Raw genomic sequence first — 15,011 nt, 5'->3', positions numbered from 1 at the left:
AGTCACATGTTTCCAAAACTAAAACAAAATGTACACAAGCCCCAGGGGACACTCAACCTCCCTGTCCCATCTTCCCCGCCTCACAGAGGGAAGCATTCTCACTTGTCATGAATTTTTTCCAGTTTTCCACACATAAACCCAAGTAAATACAAATGTGTATTCTTTCTTCCCATTTGAACCCCAAAGTTAGCATCTAAACCCGAAGTGAAGCCTGTCACTGAGCCATGGGTCCTGCAGCCCGGTCAGTGCCAGCACGTGCCGAGGACCCGCCCTCCGCCCGGTGTGTGGTCATCCGCTGAGTGGACACCATGACGTCAGTAGCAGAGGACAAGGCCCTGGCAGCCCCCCCGCCCCACGGCCCTTTATTGTCAGGCACTTGAGTCATTTCTAAATACAGCCTCTGTCACGACTGCGGCTCTTCCATCTTAAGGAGACAATGATCCTCTGAGCGGCCCCTGTCACTGGGCCGTCGGGTCAGGCGCCAGGATCTCACTGCACTGAGTGTGTGCTGGGTGCTTCCGGGCAAGGTCTCATTTTCTCTCTCACCCCCGTGAGGGGCCAGGATCCATCGAGCGAGAGCAGGGGCTGCTGAAGCTCTCTGGGGGGAGGTGGTGGAGCCAGGACTCAGACCCGGGAAGGCTGAGTCCAGGGCTGATGTTCCAGGTGGAGGACAGGTCGGGCCTCCGGGCAGGCCTGGCCAAGGAGCCTCCCGAGACGGCCGGAGGCCCTGAGGCCCTTGGGGTAGATCGGGGTCAACAGTGCAATGGGGGTGGGCCCAGGCCTGCTATGGCGCAGGGACTGGGAAGGCAGGCGGGTGCTAGGCAGAAGGGGTCAGTGCGGAGTGTGGCAAAGTGGGGCTTCCTGCCCTGCCTCCCCCACTGGGGCTGACAGCTCACGTGGGAAACCTGGCGGGTCTTCTGACGTTTCAGTGAGAGCTGGAAAGAAGAAATGAAGCGAGGCCTCCTAATGCTCAAATGATGGCAACTGACTAACTGCACAATTACACGTGGCTACTGCCTGCTCGTAAAAGGTTAGCAGAGGGAGACAGAGGGTCTGGCAGGTAACGTCCGTCTACACGTTCATTGCAGGATTCTGGCCCGTTTTCTGGAGATGCAAATTTTTTTTTTTTTTTTGCGGTACGCGGGCCTCTCACTGTTGTGGCCTCTCCCGTTGCGAAGCACAGGCTCCGTACGCGCAGGCTCAGCGGTCATGGCTCACGGGCCCAGCCGCTCTGCGGCATGTGGGATCCTCCCGGACCGGGGCACGAACGCACGTCCCCTGCATCGGCAGGCGGACTCTCAACCACTGCGCCACCAGAGAAGCCCTGGAGATGTAAATTTTTTAAAATTAAAAATGTGGGGACTTCCCTGGCGTTCCAGTGGTTAGGACTCCGTGCTTCCACTGCAGGGGGCACGGGTTCAATCCCTGGTCGGGGAACTAAGATCCCACATGCCGCTCAGCGCAGCTCAAAAAAAAAATTATGGGAAAAAAGAGATAAAACCAAGTAGAATATGTGAATCTTGTCAGATCCTGGTTTGAAAAAAAAATCAGCCATAAAAAACATGCGGGGTTAATGGGATACTTGAAGGTGGCAGGTGTATTAGGTGTCCGTGGCATGATGGCTTTTTTCTTAGGTGGGATAATCGTGTTGTGGTTACGAGGAAAATGTATTTGTTCTCCAGGGACACATGCTGAAGGGTTCAGAGAAAAAGGTTATGCCAGTGAGAGAGCCCAGGAGCTCCGCGTGAACATGGCTGGCCCAGGCTGCTACTCCCTGTGTGATTTAAGCTTTGCATAATACAAATTTGAGGGGAAAGGGGGGAAAAGGCAGGCATGGAGGGAAAGCAGAATGTGTGTGGGTGCTAACTATGGCCCCAGTTTTCCACCTGTCATTTAGCCAGTTTGCTCCCACGAGCCGGGGAAACTGAGGCCCAGGGAGGAGGGAGTGTCCCCTCTGGCCGCTGACCTACCTTCCTGATTGGTTTCCCCACCCAGCATGAGAGCAGGTGTCGGCCACGTGGGGACGGGGCCCAGGCAGCGCTTTCCAGGCCTTCGTCTCTCTCCCCCCACTTCATGGAGGTGGAAACTGAGGCCCAGAGAGAAGTGAATGGACTGGGCTGTTCATCAAAGGCCTCAGGCCTCCCGTTTTCCCTCTGTCCCCAGAGCAAGGACACTAGCTTTGGAGTCGGCAGGTCCGGCTCTGTCGCCGGCTTTGCTGTGTGACCTGGGGGACTCACCTGACCTCTCTGAGCCACAGCTTCGGGTGAGAAGGCTCCTGCCTGCTGCCCTGTGCACATTGGTGCTGTCACATGTCCCTCTGCCTTGCGTCCTTGAAATCTCAGCATCTCCAGCAGCCTTCCCACAGGCTGCCCTGGGCCTGAGCCCTTCCCCCCCACAGCGTTGGCTGCCCCAGCCCTGGCTCCACCTGAGGCTTTCCCACCGGCCTCACTGCCAGCCTGTCCACATCCCCTCAGGTCAGCATTTGCCACAGGCTTCGGAGCCATCACGTCACCTTCTGAGCCTTGGTTTCCTCATCTGTGACACAGCAGGGACTGCCCCAACAGGAAGGGAAGACAGGCTTCCCTCCACCCTGCCCCCTCAGCTTTAATAAGGTATAATTTGCGTACAATAAAATTCACCATTTAAGTGTGTTTGACAGTTTTTGGCAAATGTATAGTTAAACAACGACCACCACCAGCATCATTGCCTTTATCACAAGTTCCCTTGAGCTCCTTTGCGGTTAACCCACCGCCCCCGCCCTGGCAGCCACGGCTCTGTCTTGTGTCTAGTTTTGCCTTTTCCACAATGGCATTCAAACGGAATCCTGCCGAGTGTCACCTTTTAGGTCTGGCATCTTGGACTCAACGCCCTTGGGATGCACCGTGTTGTTCCCATATCTGGAGTTCGTTTCTTTGTTTCTGAGGAGTCGCCCATTGACGGACTGACCACATTCGTCTGTCCATTCGCAAGTTCTGTGGGCATTTGGGGTCTTTCCAGGATTTAGTTATAATGAATAAAGCTGCTATTAATACTTACATACAAGTTTTGTGTGTGTGTCAGTGTAGGTTTTCATTTCTCTTAGGAGTAGAATGGTTGGGTCGTAGGTAGGTATAGATTTGATTTTATAGGAGATTGCCAACATGTTTGTAGCAGACGTAAGCTTTTATATATAGGATGGATAAACAACAAGGTCCTACTGTATAGCACAGAGAACTATATTCAATATCCTATGAAAAACCATAATGGCAAAGAGTATGAAAAAATATATGTACATGTGTAAGTGAGTACTTTGCTGTAGAGCAGTAATTAACACAACATTGTAAATCAACTAGACTTCAATGTTTAAAAATCTGTGTATAAAAAAACACCTTAGCTGTCCTAACAGGTGTGCGATGGACGCTTTCCGCGGTCTCAGTTTGCATCCCTGGTGACTGGTGGTGAAAACATCTTTTCATCGGCTTGTTTGCTGTCTGGATAGCTTCCTTGGTGAGGTGTCTGTTCAGGTCTTTTGCACGTTTTTTATTAAGTTGTTTGTTTTCTTATGATTGACTTGTAAGCATTCTTTGTATATTCGGGGTACAAACCCTTTATCAGACATGTGTTTTGCAAATATTTTCTCTCAGGGTTGTTTTGAGAATTAAATAACACCATACACACTGAGTAAGTGGGTACTCTTATCGTTATTATTCTTTTTGCTACTGTTATTTATCACTCTGTTTTGTCCTGTGGATAGAATAAGACCTCACGCCTCTCCGCCCAAACTCCTCGTGGCACCTGCAACAAGGCTGCCCGAACCCCATCCCCCCAGGTCCCCTTTGCTGGGACTCCTTGAGGGGGCCCAGCCTCCGCTGGAGCCCAGGACATCCGTGTTGTTTGTTGTTTACATGTTCGCTTATCTAAACCATCCAGCTGGCCCTGGCCGCTTGGCTGGGCCCAGAGGAGGCTGCAGAGATGGCCTCGCCTCATCCGCCCCACTCTGCCCCCTGGACCGAGCCACATCCCCTCCCATCTCCAGCCCACACTCCTCGTGCCAGCATGCACAGACACGCCGCTCATCTGAACCTCCTCACAGCACCCAGGATCCGAGTCCCGTGTGCCAGACGAGACAGGGGAGGCTCAAGGAGCCGGTGTGGCCGCCCAGAGTCCACAGCCCAGAAGGGGTGCTGCGGAGACCCTGGCTCTCGTGCCCTGAGCGTGTCATCTGCAGCACTGTCACTTGGCAAACGTCCCCCAGGCTGAGCGGAGGACCAGGGGAAGCAGACAGGGACCACTGAGCACCTGGCTCTGCGTGAATGATCTCCCTCCAGGGAGTAGCTGTTATGGTCCCATTTTACAGATGAGGAAACTGAGGCTGAGAGAGACCAAGTGACTCAATAAATCAGTGGCAGAGTAGGATTTGAGCCTAGGTACCCTGGCCCCTCAGCCTGAGTGCTCGACTGCTGGGCCAGGCTGAACCCATGGTCTCTGTCCCTTCTGCGGGGCCTGCCCCAACTGGATGAGGGTGGCGTGCACCTCAATGACCGTCACGATACCCGTGGGAAGTCAGTCACGCCACCCCCACTTCACCCATGACTCCCCACTTCCCTTCTCCCTTCAAGCTCATTGTGACCCCCCTCCCTGTCTCTGTACCCTCGTCTGTGCCGGGCTGCTTCCCGACTGCCCTCCCGACCCGAGCACCCCCTATTCAGTAGACCCTTCCGTGTGGACATGGCTGGCTCAGAGCCTCTGCTGGCCCCAGAGTGCGGAGGGCAACGTAGCCACATCTGGCTACACTGAGGAGCGTGTGCCCTTTTCCAGCCGCCCCCTAGGGACTGTCTTCCTCGGATACACTCACGTGGGTGGGAAATGGTGTTTGCACGAAGACATTCATTGTCAGCGCAGAAGACCGGAAGGCACCCGAATGCCTGCCAGCAGGGGACTACTGAGTGCCTTGCGGGGGGAGTCACTCTGTGGACACTCTGTAGGCCGCTGTGACGAGGACGGCTGCTCTCCCCATGCTGAGCTGCAAGGACACTCGGGGCCTTGGGACAGTGTGTGGAGAACAGAGGCTGCCTTGCCGCGCAAAGATGCACACGGGCTACATCGTGGGGGGCCACCCAGGCGTCGGGGGACAGAGCCGGGGACACTTTTCACTCTATGTCTTATCCCTGTTTGAATTTCGAACTGAAATGTCTCCCTCCTCCGGAGGCCACCTCTGATTCCACCCCCTGAAGTGTCCCCACCACAGTGCTGTTTTGAGTAACTTGCGGGTCGGGTGACGAACCCCCCTTTTCTAACACTGCTGCCCGCCCACGAGTTCTTGGGGAGCGCCTCCCACCAGCCCTTCCCTTGTGGCCTTTGGGTTACACCGGGCAGCCCTGAGGGAGGGGCCTGGCGTCCAGCTCAGGACCCTAGGCGGCCTCTGAGTTGGCCCAGATCCTAGGCCTGTTCCTGCCTGACCTCAGGAGGGGGCTGGTTTCTCAACCCAGCCTCGCTGAAGCTCTGACTGTGTGCTGGGCACATTCTAATCCTCACCCTGACTCTTAAATACCCACTTTACGGAGGAGGAAACTGAGGCTCAGAGATCCCTTAACTCGCCTGGGGTCACACACTAGTGAGGGAAGAGCCAGAATTCCACCCTAGTGAGGCTTCCGGCAGCCCTTGGAGGTTTATGGCTCTTCCTGGAGCTGCGAGGCCCCTCAGCCTGTAGGTGCCTTTCTCCTGCCCTGGATGAGGCTGGAACCTCAAAGATGCGCTGTCCTGGGACTGAGGTCTCCGAGCCAGTGTGATGAGGGCAGAACAGGGCTTTCGGGAGCCCAGAGGAGGGAACGGTAATTCCACCCGGAGCAGCGGGGAGGGCTTCCTGGGGAAGGTGGTGCTGGCACTCAGTCTGCAAAGATGAGGTGGCCGTCAAGTCTTCAGTCCAACGTGTTCCCACCAAACTCGCTATCTTCTCTTCCCACACCTACTGCCCCACCCCATTTTATTTTATGATTGACACCCTCCTCCAGGCCCTGGAGGAGGCTGCGAGGCTCCCCGTAACCCTGGCCTCCTCCCTTGGCCTCTACCCTCTTCCTACCAGCCACTAAGGCTTCCGAGTCTTTCTCAGATCCCGTCCCCACCTTCCAGCCCCACTCCTGTCCCACAGGGACTTGCTCCAGCCTCCTCCCTGGAGGAGGAAGTCCCTGCTGGGGCCCTGCCCTGTGAGTCACGCTGTCACATGGGAAGTGCGGTAGGTAGCTCTGGGAACGGTCACTGCCCATGACAGCTGCAGAAGGGGTGTGGAGGTTTTGAAAAATGGCTGCAAGTTCTGTCATTCCACTCATTGTGGGGCAGGGTCGACGTCTCCGCCCCTTAGCACTGGGCGGGTTGCTTTGGTCCATAGAGTCAGGCGGCAGCAATACCAGCAGAAAGGACCATGCAGCTTCCACCCTCTGTCCAGCCCCTGTGAGGAAGCCCTGGCCAGGGACGGAGGTTGTGTGGAGGGGCTCCAGCCCAGGAGTCCTCCCAGCCCAAGTGCCAGACTTGGAAATGAATGGAAATGAAGGGCCTCCGGATGAATCCAGCGGAGGCCCCAGACATCGTGGGACAGAGACAGCATGGTAAAAGAGTTGTTTAACACCAGTGAGTTTAGGGAGGTTGGAATGCGGCAGGAGATGAGCAGAGGGGGATTTTGTGACTTTCCCCATCTCTGATGTCATTCCTTTCTCGACACATTTCTGCTGGGACCTCTGAGGGGCTGGGGGCTGCGGAGGCGATGCTGTCTTGGAACTCGGCCCAGGGTCAAACCCTAGAGCCACTGTTTACCCCTTCCCTGTGAAACTACGGGGCTGGATTAGAATCAGGGGACATTGGCCATGACCATCTGCTCCCCCCAAACCACTACATATACCCAGCCCCTGACACCACTGGAGTAGAGTCTTGGGTCACTAGGTGGTGTCAAGTCTCATGAGGATCAATTTGGGTAATCCAGGAAGGCTGCATGTAGGAGGCAGGATTTAGTTGTAAAGAACAGTCAGAGTCAAAAATAATGATGTCATTTTGCTTGTTTACATTAAAATATCAAAATAATATATTAACTGACTTTTTTAACATATTAAAATATTATATATTTAATTTATATTAAAAATAACAAATAATTCTTGGGACTTCCCTGCTGGCGCAGTGGTTAAGAATCCGCCTGCCAGTGCAGGGTACATGGGTTTGAGCCCTGGTCCGGAAAGATCCCGCATGCTGCGGAGCAACTAAGCCCGTGCACCACAACTACTGAGCCTGTGCTGTAGAGCCCACAAGCCACAACTACTGAGCCCGTGAGCCACAACTACTGAAGCCCACGTGCTACAACTACTGAAGCCCGTGTGCTTAGAGCCCGTGCTCCGCACCAAGAGAAGCCACCGCAATGAGAAGCCTGTGCACCGCAACGAAGAGTAGCCCCCGCTCACCGCAGCTAGAGAAAGCCCACGCGCAGCAACAAAGACCCAACGCACCCAAAATTAAAAATAAATAAATAAATAAATGTATTAAAAAAACAACAACAAATAATTCTTGCAGAAATGTTTGAAAAGAAAAGCATACCGAAGATAAACACATTCCTTGTGAACTTAGGCCCAGATATCATTACGGCTGGCCTGCTGGAGTACTTCCTACCTTCCCCCCTTGCAACTGGGACCAGGCTGCAACTTTGGGCAAACTTTCCCAGTGGTTCAAACAAGCCACAAACCGGCTGGCAGAAGTGGGTGTTCCCACCAGCAGCAGAGGAAGCCAGGCTTGCGGCATGTGGTCCCGGCCGGCGTGGAGCCCTCCTCCCCTGCCCAGCCACCAACAAAAAGGTTATCATGCAGCTGGTGCCCTGGTCATTCAGAGAACAGCCCTGTGGAGGGACACCTCCGAGGGTGCCAGACCCAGCATCCTCCCTGCCACCTCTCGGCCCTCTAAGCCCCAAGCACAATAACCCCCAGGCCCAGGGCAGTGGAAGCCACTTGTCCGAGGAGTTGGGGGATCCTGGGGGCCGCCCAGCAAGTGTCAGAATCAGTCTGAGTCCTGGGCCTGGGGAGGAAATGAATTTCTTCCTCTGGGCATCAAGGCACCCCACCCCCAGCAGCCCGAGGGGGGAGGGCGGGAAATTCTTCTTTCTACCCGAGAGTGTTTGTGACCCTCCAAGTTCAAGCACTTGAACTTGTACTGTCTCTGGCTTTTCAGAGGACGACGTGTCGGCCGCCGGAGAGGGTCTGGGAGCAGAACGTTCCTCGCGGTGGGGCTCCGCGGTCTCAGGGCGCCAGGCCGTGCCCTCGCCCTAGGCCTGGACAGCCGGAGGGAGACGCTGGTAGAAAAACCTCGACATTTATAGCATTTTCTGCTGCAAAGCGCTGGTCACAGTGCCCCGTGGGGTACCACGCAGGACTGATCTGGGGCTCGACTCGGGGTCCGATGGCCGGTCGGCCCGGATTCCTCCCCGGCGGGCCCCTCGCGGGCCCCGCGCCCACGCGACCGTCTCCGCACTCGGGCTCCGCTGGAAACCAGGCTGAGGGCAGAAGGGCGGCGCCGGGCGGGGTCGCAGGGCCAGCACCGCCGAGGCTGTGGGAGGGCGTCTGGCCCGCAGGGCTCCTGGGAGACTTGCGTCTTTGTTCTTGAGCGGGTGGCCGGCAGGACGGACAGCCCAGATCTTCTAAAAATATTCCATTTTTGGCTTTCCACGCCCCGGGCCTGCTGACCTCGTAGCCTCAGGCCCTCACTCCGCGGTCCTCGCCTCCTGCTTGGGCTGTACTCTAGACACGCTGGCCTTTAAATGTTCCTTCAAGTGACTTCTAATTCTTATTAGATCGAGGCAGGTACATAGTGTTAGAAGTCAGACGGCACTGCAAGGCCTATGAGACCAGGAACAGAAAACCTGCTTGCACCCGCTGACAAACAGGAACTGAGCACCTACTGTATACTGGGCTCTAGGCACTGGGGATGCAGCAGAGACCCAAACGGACCCTCCCTCAGCTGCCATTCTGGTGCGACTGCTTCCAACCCTTGTAGTTCCCCCTTACTTCTCAATCACATGCTTGTATTGCTATTTCTTTTTTCTTTTTTTTAAAATTTATTTATTTATTTATTTTTGGCTGTGTTGGGTCTTCGTTTCTGTGCAAGGGCTTTCTCTAGTTGTGGCAAGTGGGGGCCAGTCTTCATCGCGGTGCGCGGGCCTCTGACTATCGCGGCCTCTCTTGTTACAGAGCACAAGCTCCAGACGCGCAGGCTCAGTAGTTGTGGCTCACGGGCCTAGCTGCTCCGTGGCATGTGGGATCTTCCCAGACCAGGGCTCGAACCCATGTCCCCAGCATTAGCAGGCAGATTCTCAACCACTGCGCCACCAGGGAAGCCCCATTGTATTGCTATTTCTTTTCTCTCTTTTCGGTGTTAGACAGTATCTGATGCTTCCTACTACAGGCAAGGACTTAGTCCCTTCCACAAGGATCCCTGCACTTCCCCTGCCCCCAGTACTCACTCTCTTTTCGTCACAATTTTTGGATCTATCAGCATTTGGTGTTTTGGTTTACGTATTATGATTATGTAAATATTGTTCCCAGCTGAGCTGTGCAGTACTTTATGACTACATTTTCTTTTCTTTCTTTTTTAAAAATTAATTAATTAATTAATTATTTTTTGCTGTGTTGGGTCTTCATTGCTGTGCTCAGGCTTTCTCTAGTTGTGTCAAGCGGAGGCTACTCTTCGTTGTGGTGCATGGGCTTCTCATGGCGGTGGCTTCTCTTCTTGCAGAGCACGGGCTCTAGGTGCACGGGTTTCATTAATTGTGGCACGGGGGCTCAGTAGTTGTGGCGCACGGGCTTAGTTGCTCCACGGCATGTGGCATCCTCCCGGACCAGGGCTCAAACCCGTGTCCCCTGCATTGGCAGGCAGATTCTTAACCACTGTGCCACCAGGGAAGTCCCAATGACTACATTTTCTATTTTGTGTTATTTGTTTTTCCAGGAGTTGATAATTGCCTTGTTTTCTTCTTATATCCAGCTGGGCATTGAGGGGGATCGTTTCAATCTGGGAACTCATGACCTTCGTTCTGGGAAGTTGGAAGGCATAACTCCTCCTTTCACAAACTCTTAGCTTATTTTCTTTTCATCCCTGCTTGTCCTTTCACCTCCAGAGGGACCTGGTGTCTCCCAGGCTGCTGTTTCTAGGGGCTGTCTGTAGGTGGTCTGGCCGCAGATTGGCTTCCTCCCCTGTAGACTTTCATTTCACTTTCCTCTACTCTCCTAAGTTGGTTACCATTTTTCTATTCATTTAACAGCTTCAAAAGTTTTATAGATTCTGTCCCTGTCATTGCCTTTCCTGTTCTCTTTGTCCTTGTGAGTTTGTGCCTTAAAGTTTTCTTATTTTACTTTTATTTTAGTGGAGTTTTGGGAGGGAAGGGAGAAAAATATCTCTGTTCAGTTCATGGTTAATTAGGAGTCCCCCTCACCTTCTCTTTGAGCACCTGCTGTGTGCCGTGGACTATTTAAAGTCGGCTCCTACACCCAGTTTCACATAGCTCCTTTTTTGTCACCCAAGTTTGAGCTCAGAAGAAACCTCCTCCAGGTAGGCCTCCTTGACCACCCATCTAATGGAGCCACCCCAGTGCCTCTCTATCATGTTGCCCTGCTTTACTTTTGTTTTTAGCCCTTATCACTATTTGAAATTAATGTATGGATTTACTTTCACTGATATATTTTCCTTCTTTTTCAACCTCCCCCAGAAGGCTGGCTTCATGACGGCAGGGACCCTGTCTGTTTTGCTCTTCACTGCCCCCTCAGCATGTAACATGGTGTCAGGCAAAAATAGATGTTCAGGAAATATGTGTTGAATGGATGGATGGATTTGAGCCTGGGATCTTCAAGAGGCGATTTCAGCATAACTTAAGGAAGAAGCTGGTAATGGGCAGAGTTTCCTGGGAATGGAAGACACCGCCAGTGAGAGGGTGAACCCCTCATCAGGGAAGGGATGTAAGCCCAGGCTTGGGGATGGCTGAAAGGGGACACAAACTCTAGTGAGAATGGATGTGATCACCTCCAAGGCCTGGCTGAGACAGGTGATTGGCTTAAGGTCACTCACCTCCATCCTGGTGGAGCCAGGACTCCCCTCAGATTGGAAAACAGCCCTTTGCAGGCAGATACTGGGCTGTGTGTGGATCGTGGAGTCAGCCCGGTCCGGACACAATTCTTTCTCTCTTCTCCCTGGTCCTGTGATCTTGGGAATGTGGCTTGTCTCTGTGTTTGCAGTACTTCTCCCCCAAACCACAGTGATGAGGACATCTCTCAGGCCCTGGATTCTAGGGGGCAGGCTTGAGCCTGCTAGTAAAATGCCTGATACACGACAGGCTGCTCCTGACCAGGGCTAAAAGCCTGGCTTTGTTCTACCTGGCAGTGGAACCTGGGCCAGCTGCTTGAAGACTTGGGCCTCAGTTTCCTTGTCTGTGAGATGAAGGTCTAACCACACTGGCCTTGCCGGGTCACGTCAAGTCTTGGGCTTGGAGTATAACGCGTGTCAGTGAACCCCTGGCCCTGCCTCCCGGGCGTGAAGTGCTATGTGTGAGGGCCTGGGGACACACAGGCTCCGGGCCAGGGCTCCTGGGATGCCCTGAGCCCCTGGCTGCCTGGAAGATTTCCTGGGGGGAAAGCCTCAGGGTTTCTGTGCAGCCGGGAAGGGTCCTAGGCAGGATATACCTGAGGGCTCAGTCAGAAGCGAAGCGCTTGGCATCTTCCCAGAAAGCGGTGGAGGGAGTTCAAGGGCGATGTGATTTGCCCAGAAGGAGGGTGTCGCAAACTACTTTAATTAATGGAAGCTTGGGCAGGGAAAACTCTGTCTCCGTCTGACCGTTCCAACAACAGCTCTGCCATTGCCAGCAGCCTTCAGCCCCTCTCTGAGCCTCCACTTCTCATCTGTTACACTGGGATGATGATAACAGCTGCCCCTTGCTGCAGTACTGTGAGTTCCTCCTTTCCACAGCTGTTCACTGCACACCTGCAGTGTGTGGGGACACTGCAGTGACCAGAGCAAAGTCACAGCCCCCATGCAGCTTGATTCTAGTGAGTCCACAGAATCATGAGCTTCAAGGGATTAGCACATAGTAGGGGCTCGATTCTGCTGGAGACGCAGGTGGGGTTTCCGCCGCTGGCAGAGATGGGCTCCCAGGGGGCAGTGTCAGGGAGAGCCTCCCCTCCCTGTTTCAGAAGTAGGCTTTGAGGGATAGGAATGAGTCAGGTGGAGAAGGCAGGGAAGGGCATTCCAAGCTGAGGGAACAGCCTTTGCAAAGAAATGTTCAGGGAGGAGAGCTGGGGTTGGGAGTGGCTGGACCGGGGAGAGCCTGGGGAGGCTCTCCGCTGAGTGAGCCTCGGCAGCGTTTGAGCTTGGCCAGCCGTGTTCTGGAAGGCGCTCTGGCTGCTGTGGAGGAACTGGGGGCAGGAAGCACGGGGAGGGGGAGGGGGAGAAGACGAGGTCCCGGAAGTGCCCAGGGCTCTGTAGAGTGACAAGCTCACGTCCAGCCGCCATGCCAGGGCTGGCCACCAGAGGGCACTGTGGGCGCAAGCTGAGGGGGCCCTTGCGGAGTCAGAGCCGTGTGCGGTGTGTGTGTGTCTGTGTGTGTGCGCGTGTTTGTGGTATCTGTGCACGTGCCTGAGCCTGCGTGGCCACACCCCGCCGTGCTCACAAGCGTGTGCATGTGTCGTGGCTACGTGCATGCACGTGGCGGTGTGTGAACTTGGGTGTGAGCTGGGGGGGTGGGGGGCGAGGGCATGAGTGAGCACGTGCAGGGGTGAATAGAGGTGAGCGCAGGGCCCTCATCCCCCGCTGCTCCCGCCTGTTCCTCCCCCACCAGCCATCCACCTCAAGGCCTTTGCACACGCTGTTTCCTCCCCCTGGAATGCTCTTCCCCACACCCTCATGACACCTCCCTCACCTGCTCAGGTCTTTGCTTACATGTCACCTGCCGGTGAGGCTTGTCCTCCCTCTTTAAAATTACAGCCCCACCCTCAGACGCACGCCAGTTCCCTTCCCTCCTTTCCCGGTAGCAGCTCCTCCGGCGACTATAATTTAATTTGGGCATTTCGCTTGTGTGTTTCGTCCACCAGTCACCTCCCAGAGGGCAGGGCCTTGTGTCTGTCTCTTCAACGTCGTGCCCTCAGCGCCAGGCACACAGTCAGTGCTCACTACGGAGCTGTCGAGTTAATGAAGGGACGAGCTCCCGCCATCCCGGGCGCAGACATCCTCTCTCCAGCCCTTGGTAACCCCAGGACCCGCCCACCTCAGCTCACACCCAGATCCTGATCTGACCACACCCCTTTCCCTGAGTCCACGGAGAAGGGTGTTGGGGACCTATCTTCTAGGAGTCAGGGCAAGGAGCAGCCTGTTACAGGGACCCTGTCCAATATCCCTTCTGGTTTCTGAGTGGTCATGGAGCTGCAACCAGCGAGGAAGGGACGACGGAGCCCTGCCTCCCCACCGGGCCCTCACACGGGGCCCCTTGCACAGCACCAACCCTCTACAGGGAGACTGTTTCTCGCTTCTCTGCCTCACGAGCTCACAAGCTCCTACTGGTCCTTAAAGGTCCAGTCTCAAAGTCACCTCCTCTGAGGAGCCTTCCCGACCTCACCTAGGTGGAGCCTGGCACCGTCCTGGGTCTCTTGCTCATGCATCTATTTATAGCAGCCCACATGGAGTTTTGTGATTCTTGGGCTGTCTGTCAGGCTCCCTGACTAACCGTCACCTCCTCCAACGGCAGGGCCTCGTCTGAGTCATAGGAGCAGGCCAGCATGGGACTAGAGTTGCTCCCAATGTCTGTGGCATGCTTTCTGTCTGTCCTTTGCTCATTCCTCAAACATTTTTCCTGGCCTACTATGTGCCAGGCCCTGGGCTGTGCATCAGGAATGCCCCGCAGCGAGTGAGTTGGCCAGATCCCCGCCCAGGAGGCGCTGACCGTCCAGATTAAGAGTCAGATTAAAAGCAGAGGAAATAGGAAAGGCATTGGTGGCATGAATGCTGTGCAGAGAATTACAACTGGTTTGGGGGTATGGCCGGAAAGCCTCTTAGGGGAGTTCATTTAAGAGGAGGCCTGCAGGATGAAAGGGACCAGCCCCAGCAGTCACGGTGGGAGGGTGGGGGAGAAAGATGTTTCAGGCAGAGGGAACAGCAGAGGCACAGACCGTGAGGCAGGACCGGTATTGGCGTGTACAAGGGGCAGCACTGAGAACCCTTGCATATGGCATGGAGCGGAGGGGGTGACAGGGAGCACGAGGGGAGCAGGAGTCCAAGTGGTTGGCAGGGGCCCGAACCCAGAAAACCCACCAGACCAGGCCTGCAGTCCCACTAGGGAGGTATCTGCTGCTGGGGCCCATTTTGCAGATAGAAAAGCAGCAGGACCCATTTGGGACCGAGCGCCCTGGGCCACTCCAGACACCCAGGTGTTGTGAGGCCGGGTCAGCTTCCTGTAGGAATTTTAAAAACATTTGCTGGGCACCTAGTGAGTGCCAGGACCTCAGCCAGGAACTTCCAAGCTTGCACTTGTGAACCGACTTCGGAGAGGCCGCCCTGTCCCCGTGGCACAGGTACGTCAACAGGCACGGAGTGGCTCAGGATGTCTCTGAGTGGCAGGGTTGGCATTTGAACCTGTAACCTGATAAGTCCATAGCTCATGCCTTTCCTCCTACTGCCTGGGGATGCAGGAGGAAATAATGACAATTAGCAGGCCTCCTCTTATCTCATCTGGCCCTCCCCATCACTGTGTGGGTAGGCCCTGCTGTCACCCCATCTTACAAGTGGGAGGGCACCTTACAAGAAGGTGGTGGAATCTGCTTCCCTCATGTGAGGCTCCTGGCAGGTCACACACTCACGCCCGCGTGAAGCGAGGGACTGACCCCGTGACCTTTGCCAGGGTGTCCATCCTAGTGACCTGGTCCCACTGCCAGATTGGTCAGTGGCTCCCGAAATCCTCCAAGGCTCCACGTGGGAGCCGAAGGGAGGGCTGGCCCGTCCGGACTGAATAGTCAACAAACACCTCCTGAGTG

This window comes from Grampus griseus (genome assembly GCF_964374135.1).
Source record: "Grampus griseus genome assembly, chromosome: 20".
NCBI lineage: Eukaryota > Metazoa > Chordata > Mammalia > Artiodactyla > Delphinidae > Grampus > Grampus griseus.
Note: the sequence above shows the minus strand (reverse complement) of the source record.